The 9,243-nt window shown below is 39.5% G+C and overlaps 1 pseudogene; it reads left to right on the forward strand.

The window, feature by feature from the left end:
• Positions 1 to 1,400, forward strand: part of LOC102817882 — a 5,098-nt pseudogene extending 3,698 nt beyond the window's left edge.
• Positions 1,401 to 9,243: the final 7,843 nt, after the last annotated feature.

Raw genomic sequence — 9,243 nt, forward strand, 5'->3', positions numbered from 1 at the left:
TTTCAATAATGAAAGTCGAGGCTTGAATTTTTTTCAGTTCCCTATGCTTGAGAAATGCTGACGGTTTTCTTATTCCAAATATTTGCATATTTTATTATAGTATTTGGCTTTATCTTGTCGAGCTGACCTTTGAAAATTTCTGTTTAGCTCTTGAACCTCCTCATTTCTTCCATTTGCTTTAGTATCATTATGCTGGAGAGCAAGTTTCAGAGTTTCTTCTGACATCCATTTTGACCTTTTCTTTTTTCTTGTCTTCTTAATGACTTTTTGCTCTCTTCACGTATGATGTCCTTGATGTCATCTCACAACTCTTCTGGTCTCCGTTCTTTAGTGTTTAATGTATCAAATCTGTTCTTCAGATGATCTCTAAATTCAGATGGGATAAATTCAATGTCGTGTTTTGGCTCTCGTGGACTTGTTTTCATTTTCTTCAGCTTCAGTTTGAATTTGCATATCAGTAATTGATGGTCTGTTCCACAGTTCCCCTGGCCTTGTTTTCACTGATGCTATGGAGTTTTTTCATGTTCTCTTTCCACAGATGTAATCAAATTTTTCTATGTGTTCTATCTTGTGAGGTCCATGTGTATAGTCTTCTGTTAACCTGTCTAAAGAAGGTATTTGAAATGAAAAAATCATTGGTTTTGTAGAAATCTATCATTCATTCTCCAGCATCATTTCTATCACCAAGGCCATATTTTCCAACTACTGTTCCTTCTTCTTTGCTCCAGACCTTTGCATTTCAATCCCAGTAATAAGCAATACATCTTGATTGCATGTCTGATTGATTTCAGATAGAAGAATATTGTAGAATTCTTTTATTTCATCCTGACTGGCTTTTGTGGTTGCATAAATTTGAATAATATTGGTATTAACTGGGCTTCCCTGTAGGTACATGGATATTATCCTATCACTTACAGCATTGTACCTAGCCGAGAGTTATTTGGAAAAGTTTTCTCTAAAATCATCAGTACTTATACTCCAGACTAAATAACCACTCTTTTTCAGAACAATACAGATTGACAGATTGCCTTGGAAGACTTTTCTGGTCAAACTGTTTATCACCTTCCTAGTAACCCCTGCTTCAATTTATTAATAAACATTCTGTAGTTTTCTCTTTGTAGTTTTCCAATGAGCCTCTTCCTGAACCTGCTGTTACAGTTTTCACTGACCGCCAAGCTATGACTCTTATCAGAGAAATCTCACATGTGCAGCAAACTTCGGAAACCTCAGTGCAGAGGACAGAGTTAATTGCTGTTATCTTTGCCTTTAATCACCTGCAACAAACCCCCATTAATCTGTTTTCTGATTCTCATGGCTCAGATGTGTTACTAACCAATGGGCGAGGGTATGCTTGTGTCCTTCCACAGGATGCTGACTCCCCCATCTGGATTCCAGACTGACTAATTCTACCCTATGTCAGTAAGATGGCCACTTCTCACTCCTGGAGCATGGAAGCATTCAATGAGGAACCATCTAAAGGTGTGACTCCACCAGCACCTCCTCTACCACAGGTTCCAACAGCTCGACTTTTGATCTCTCCCCTCCAACGTCTGTCTCTGCATAATCAAACAGGTCCATCATCAACTCATTGATGACTGACTGCTTCAACCAGACAAGGGCCACCCCCCACCTGGGGACAATTGAAGTGCTTAACGGATCACAAGCTGTGGGAATTGTAATTTCCCAGGGAGCTGAGGCGACTCCAGAAACTATTTTTGTTGCTATGCTTGCAGTTCTTGCTTTTCAGGTATTGGGAGTGACAGCTATCCACTTCACTCATTGTGCTTATCTTCCTGAGCCCCCATTTCTACGCCCTACAACATGGGATTCAGCAGATGTTCCTGTTTTTGTAAATAATTCTCAATTGTTGGGAGGTCAATCAGAAGCTTTTGTGCAGCCAAAAGTCAATTATAATTTTTCATACAAAGGCCTTAGTGACTCACCATTTACTTACTGGTTGATAATTCCTCCACGATTACTGGATGCTTACCTATTGGCTATAGAATCTTCCTTACTGATTCCCCCTATCCTGACTCTTCTAAACAAGATTTATGGACTATCTCTCTACATGTCCCATGATTTATAATAATACCTTTTTGATCGCTCAATCTCACCCTTCCACTACTCTCCCTTTATGTCTGCTTCTTCCTAAAGTAGAATCTAATTGGGAACCTGTGAACCGGGATGTTGGATACCCTTATTGGTATGACTGTGTATTCCCTAATTTAGTGGTTAAGTATCCCTTGTTAAATCTTTCTTTCCCTTATCATATAAATGACTGGTCCGTGTGTTCTCCTATAGTTGATTATTGGACATATGCTCAATATTTTTCTGGCTCTAATTGGAATAAGGTCTCTTTTCCTATGCCAGAACCTATACAACCTTGGTATAGACTAGTTTGGGTTTCTGTTATGTTGACTATTTTTGGACCACACGGCACCATTTCCCAAAGCACACTCTGGCAATTAATTACTGTCATGGGCCCTGTTTTCCTTCATTGCCCCACTCACTATGCACCTGAAAAACATCTCATTCATGCCTGTGTGCAGGCTCCCTATGCTATATTGTCACAAGGTCCAAAAGGAAATGTTCATATATCTGTTAATAATGATGGTGTATTTGAAGATAACTGTATATCCTGTATACTGTCTAATTGTAGTTCATCATCAGACAATGTCAAAGTTTTGTTATTAGTTCAACAGCCTCCCTATATTATGATACCTGTTCATAGTGATGGACCTTGGTATGATGATCCAGGTTTACAAGCTCTAAAATTTATTGATCAATCTCTAGATAGGAAGAAACGTTTTATTGCTGCACTTATTTGGGGTATAGCAGCCTTGATTACTATAGTAGGATCTGTTACTGCATCTGCAGCTGCACTAGTTCAAGAAATGCATACTGCAAAACATGTAGATCACTTATCAAAAAATGTGTCCCTGGCCCTAATGGCACAGGAGTGAATTGACAGGAACCTAGAAGCTAAAGTGAATTTTTTAAAGGAAGCAGTGTTGTACATAGGAAATCAAATTCAAGCCATCAAAGTTCGCTTAACCACATGGTGCCACATAGATTATAAATGGATGTGTGTCACCCCTTTACCTTACAACGACACTGAAGTGCCTTGGTTTAAAGTCCAGCAGCATCTATGAGGCATTTGGAATAATAGTGATAGTTCTACTGATTTAATAACTTTGCATAAAAAGATTAGTGATATTAGTCATGCAGATAGTGCTTTACTTCCTACTGCTGAAGTAGCTAATTCCTTTTTGGAAAAGGTTGTTTCTTTTGTGTCTCAAAAAACATTTTCTTCTTTTATTATTAACATAGATGTTAGTATAGCAATTATTGTTATTCTTGCTTTTCTTTTCCCAGTCATTATCTGATTGATTGGCAGGAGGATTCAAGCCACCCAATTGGAAATCAGAGCATTGTATTTAAAAAATAAAAACAGGGTGAGATGCGGAAAGCCATCTTCACTTCCGCTGTTTGACATAGTCCCAGCGGGAGGAGAAACATCATACAAAGTAGATGATTCTCAGAATCTGACCTCTATCTTCTCTTTAGGATAACTCTGAATTCACTTGTAAAAATATATAACATTGCCGTATTCACAGGCTTTTACTGTGAGCTCTGCAGACCTTGGGAAGAAACCGATCTGGTAGCAATTATTTCAGCTTCAGTGGTTTGAATGCAAAGGGAATTGTATAAGCAACTCCCCTTCACAGAAAACCTAAGTGCAAAGTAACTGAATTTATGAGACCACAAAAGCAGATAACAATCTGAAGTAAAGCTGACAGACCCCTCTAGACCTCACCACAATCAATTACCAGCAAGAATTCACAAACTCCCACATTTCCTGCAACAATTAGTCAGATTGGGCCTTATGCCTCACAGCTTTAAAAGAAAGAAATAGAAGATCACTGAGGTTAAGCAATTTAATGAATACTTTAGAAAAACAAAATAATTAAGTAGATGTCAATAATAATTTTATTGTGAAAATAGTTATACATTATGTAGGATAGAAGATTAATAATCACCTAGTAGAAATAACAAAGTAGTACAAGCATTGATGATTAATAGAAACTTATATTACCAAGAGAATGTAATCAGGGGTCTAATAAGTGGAAATGATTAATGTTAGGTTTAACTAAATCTTTTAGTGGAGATAAGAAGAAACAATATCACTTACATGGGAGAGAAGGTGAAAGTCAGTTTTAACATCACAGAAATACTTTTGTTATAGTTGTCTAAACACCAGGTGAAGAAATGTTGTGATTAAAACTGTGTAATAATTCAAGGGTAGATCAAAGTATCAATTCATTATGTACTGTGTAGTTTTAACTATAAAATTAAAGACTTAATGAGCCAGGCCAGAGAGAGAGCTCCATCAGCCAACTAAGTGGAGACTCCTCCCTTGCTCTCATTTTCATTGACTCCGAGTCTCCTTTCGTGTCCTGCATCCCCGTGAGAGCTGGACTCATGCAGTACCTCATGACTGATCTGGACATGTTCTTTTTGACGATGAATGCAACACCATTCCTTTTCAATTTTTCATTCCCTGCATGGTAAATCATGGGGTTGTCAGATTCAAAATGGTCAATACCAGTCCATTTCTGCTCACTAATGCCTATGGTATCAATGTTGATGCATTCCATTTCATTTTTTACAACTTCCAATATTCCCAGATTCATACTTTGTACATTCCATGTTCTCATTTTCAATTAACAATTACAGCTGTTTCTTTTCATTTTGAGTTGTGGCCCATCAGCAAATGAAGGTTCTGTGGACTTTTATCCCACAACCTTAACTCTATTCACATCATCATGGTTAACTCTACTTTGAGGAGACATCTCTTCCCCAGTTGCATTTTGAATGCCTTCCAACCTGAGGGACTCATTTTCTAGCCCCATATCTGACAGTGTTTCTCTGGTATTCATAGGGCTTTCAGTGACTAGCGATTTGAAAGTAGTTCGTTACTCTTTCTTCGTAGTCTCTCTTTGTCTGGAAGCTCATCTGAAACCTGTCCACCATGGGTGACCTTGTTGGTTATTTAAAATACCGGTGGCATAGTCCTCAGAATCACAGCAACTCAAGCCACCATAGCACAACAGACATACAAGTAGTGGCCATTTGGTTTTATGTCTAAACTGTCACTTTAAATATCAATATAAATCCTAATATAATCAAGACGTTCTCTCCCAAGATGGCAGCTCCAAGAAGAGTTGAGCGTCTTGTACTAGAAAACAATGGATTTCTGGATTCTCCTACTAATCCCCCAGCTGTAAGCCCTCCAATCCTGCAAACATACCTTTATAGGTGTTTCAGAGTTCCAGCACCATCCCTTGAGCCTTCTTGGCATGGTGTTCTGTGTTGTTGCTGACGGAGCTTGTCACTGCACGTCTACCAGATCCGCCATCTTGATTGTACTACTTATGGATGTAGTAGCTCAAAAAAGGAACAAATCTTTACAGTGTGGATCTCTCCCAACACCTCAGTATACAGAATTGAAAAGATGGGCAACTTAGACATTAGCTATCCAAAATGGAGCAGTGTGGTGGTGGTGGTGGGGGGAGACTATAAAGGCAAGAAGTGACTAGCTTACAAGCTTTCAAGAGTGAGCCAAATCCAGACAGAGCAGGGTTAGGTAGAATCACCACTGAATGATTTCCAATCTGTTGGGACTAGGCTGGTGAAAGGAACTGGAGATAAGACTCTGGTTGTAAAATAGTAAATAACTGCCATCAGGACTGACTGTGAGGGTAGGATATATAGAGATAGATTTTTGTTGTTGTTGTTGTTTTTTACAAAAGGAGGAGAGTTATTGATTTTTCAGTCCAGAAACAGAGGTCCCTGGGACCATCAAGTGAGAAAAACAGAGAGTGGGACTCTATCCAGAGAGGCAGTGACACCAGGGATGGAGACAGAGATGATGATGTGGACAGATGGAGCAGCTGGGGTCACTGGACTCAGGGATGGAGAACGGCTGTGTGTTGGTGGCCAGGAGTGGCCTGTGTGGTGTACTCTTTGGTTATTTGATGATGCATGGAGGGGATTGTAATCATTGCAAAGAAACAAAATACAATAGGATGAGTATAAAGCTGAAGTTCTCCCAATAAACTACAAAATAAAACCATAAGAAAACAAAAAACGCGGTTAAGAATTTGTTTGGCTGGTGTAATATTAATCTACAAAATTGTACAAGCCTCATGGTTTTATTTGTGTGTTTATTTATTATTTTATTAATGTTTCATATCTAAGAACATAATACTGTTTTAAAAGTTATTTGGTGTACCAATACTCCTTCTGAATTGAAAACATTTTTTGTTAAAATTTGGGCCACCCTGTATGTATGTTTTTCATCTTGTTAAGAGGAGGAAAAGGTTATTATGCTGTAGACGTGAATATTGATAGTTTCAGTTCATTTGGCAAGGTTATAATGTTAAAGTATGTTTAATTGACATTTCTGTTTGAGAAGCTTTTAAGTGAAGTATTGTATTCATGCATTAAGATGATAGAGCCAATAATGTTTCTTTTGGTTTGAGGAAATGGACAGAGTGTAGTAGAATATGTCATCCCTGAATATCTTCATGTTAATCCTCTCAATTTTTGAAACTGAAGGGTCAAATGGCATTCAATGCTAAATAGACTCCCCTGCCTGGGATTCCTGAGAAACTACATGCTAGTTCTTTCTGCTTTGGTACTCTTCAGGTTAAAAGGACTCTTGGTCCAAATCCATTCCTTTGAATTCACCGATCATCACTTTGACCAGGAGACTTGGTGCTGATCTAGACCTGAAAAGAGAACAGACTCCAGGCAGAATGGGAGGACCCTTACCAGGTGTGGTTGACTAATGAGGCAGCTGTTCAGACAGTGGAAAAGGAGTGGACTCGTTGTACTCAAGTAGAGGGACCAGTGAAGGTGAAGAGGGACACTCCCTAAGGGAAAAGTGGTTAATGGTGGGAAGCAGATCCCTTGTCCAGGAAGCTCCCCAAAGTGACATTGAGAAGAGTCTGAGAGGCTGCCTTGCTGTACTACTGCCAAATTGTCATGGTTGTCCATGGTCCCTCTTGCTCTTGGGGGTCTAAAAATTAGTTTCACGAAGTTGCCATTTTTCAATAGACCTGGTAGAATTGGGAGCATAGATTAAGTCAAAGCGAGAGTACACTTCAAAGAGAGAAGCAGGTCTGTATCCCAAGTGGAGAAGACCCTTTGGGATTGGGGTGCACTGAGGCTTGTATAAAGGTATGGGGTATTTTCCTCTTAAGAGTGGGATAATATATATTGATTAGGAGGAGTGGTATGTTGAATATTTTTCAGTTTTTAGTAAAGGGTGCAGGCTTATTGGAAATGGAAGGCTTTCTTTGTGGGTTGTGTGCCTGCGGCCAACTGCTTCTATTAGGGTTTCAGATCTTGATATCTTTTTCTTTGTCTCCAGGCTGTTATTTTCAGTGTTACTATTCTTGTTGGACCAGAGATGTCCTTCCCCATTCCTTAATATCTGTTTAGTAGGAGGGGATTCAGGGTAAAGAGGTGACTATGAAACCAGAGTAAGAGTGGCCTAGGGCTCAGGGGTTCTAACCTGTCTCTGACAAGATGGGGTGGGTTTGGAAGCTAATATGGCTAAAAGGTATCATTACCATGTGGGAGGTGCAAAGGGCTTTTGCCAAGACCAGCCAATAGTGTTGATAGTAGATGTAACTATGGTATGCTTCCTTCAAACCATCAAATTAGGTGTTTTCCAAGTTTTATCTTGTAATAAATTGGAGGACCCAGTGCTTATCTCAATTATAGGGAACCAAAAATAGCAATCCAGGTCTATGAAATGGGTGCCCACATCCCTAGATGGGACCCTGTGAGTCAGTTTGTCTTCCAAATCATCACTTCCCAGAATTCAGCACCAAACCCAGGCCTTTTTCCTGTTATTCCCTCTAAGGAAATCTTTAAAAATATCCTGAAAGAGTAGAAGTGATTGTGGTAAAAGACCTAAGACAAACATTAGAAGTAGAAAGAGAATATAGGCAAGTCAACGCTTGGGTAGAATGGGTTAAATACACTGTGCAAGCTCTCAATAAAAGTGATTGCTATGTTTGCACAGCTGATGAACCACAAACACAGGTAATTCCCTTTTCCCTTAGTTGGCTTCAGACATCTAATGCAGGTTGGCTCTGTACCAAGACAAGGACACTTGGGGAAATGAAACTTGTAAGGGCCTTTCAAAGACAATTCCTTCATTCTCCATAGGGATGATGAACTACTCTTCTTGTCTTTAAACGCAGGAAGTAGAGTTCACAGTGCCCATAGGAAAACTGACAATTTACACCCATGTCCAAAATGTCACTGGTTAACCAAGTAGTGTCCTATTTGGCCTTCAGAGTATTGTGGAAAAGGGAATGACTGAGATTTGCTGCTGTTCATTTGGACTGGGATGTGTGCATTGGTCTAGCTGGAAATTACCTTCACTCTAGTGTTCTGCAAGAAACCTGAGCAGCATGAGAATTTTTGAGCCCAGAGATCTCTCTCTGGATCTCTGGATCTGTAGGTTCGTAAATGACACCAGAGATGCCCTACAAAGGGTAGCTAACCAGTTATGCTCCTAGCTAGATGGCTTGGGAAAACAGAAGGCCACTAGTCATGATGCTAGCCAAAAAGGGAGGTGTATGTGTAATATTGGGAGCTAAGTGTGGTATCCCTAAGAACACAGTTCCTGATGGAACTATCCAAAGGCCCTGCCAGAATTAAGCATCATAGATAATGAATGGGCTGAAATGCTTCAATTAACTGAATGGTTAGAGGGTTGGTCTAGAAAGTGGAAAAATATAGCTGCCTCAATGTTCACTATTCTCATATTGTTGTTGTCATGTGCTGTGGAGTCGGTACCAACTCATAGCGACCCTGCACAGGGTTTCTGAGGCTGTTAATCTTTACGGGAGCAGAATGCCTCATCTTTCTCCCATGGAGCAGCTTGTAGTTTCGAACTGCTGACCTTGTGGTTTGCAGCCCAATTTGTAACCACTATGCTACCAGAGCTCCATTCTCATATTAGCAGTTGGAATTTAAACAGATGTACTGTCATACCCTGATTCAAAGACTACTGCAGATTAGGAGGAAATCAGGATTTGGTGCTGTGAGTAGGATTCATTGAAATGGTTCCAGACCTAAAAAAAACAAAACAAAACAAAACAGAAAACAGGTAAGGTAATGGTTCCAGACGTAAAAACAACAACAACAACAAAAAAAAAA

This window comes from Chrysochloris asiatica, unplaced genomic scaffold (assembly GCF_000296735.1).
Source record: "Chrysochloris asiatica unplaced genomic scaffold, ChrAsi1.0 scaffold00523, whole genome shotgun sequence".
NCBI lineage: Eukaryota > Metazoa > Chordata > Mammalia > Afrosoricida > Chrysochloridae > Chrysochloris > Chrysochloris asiatica.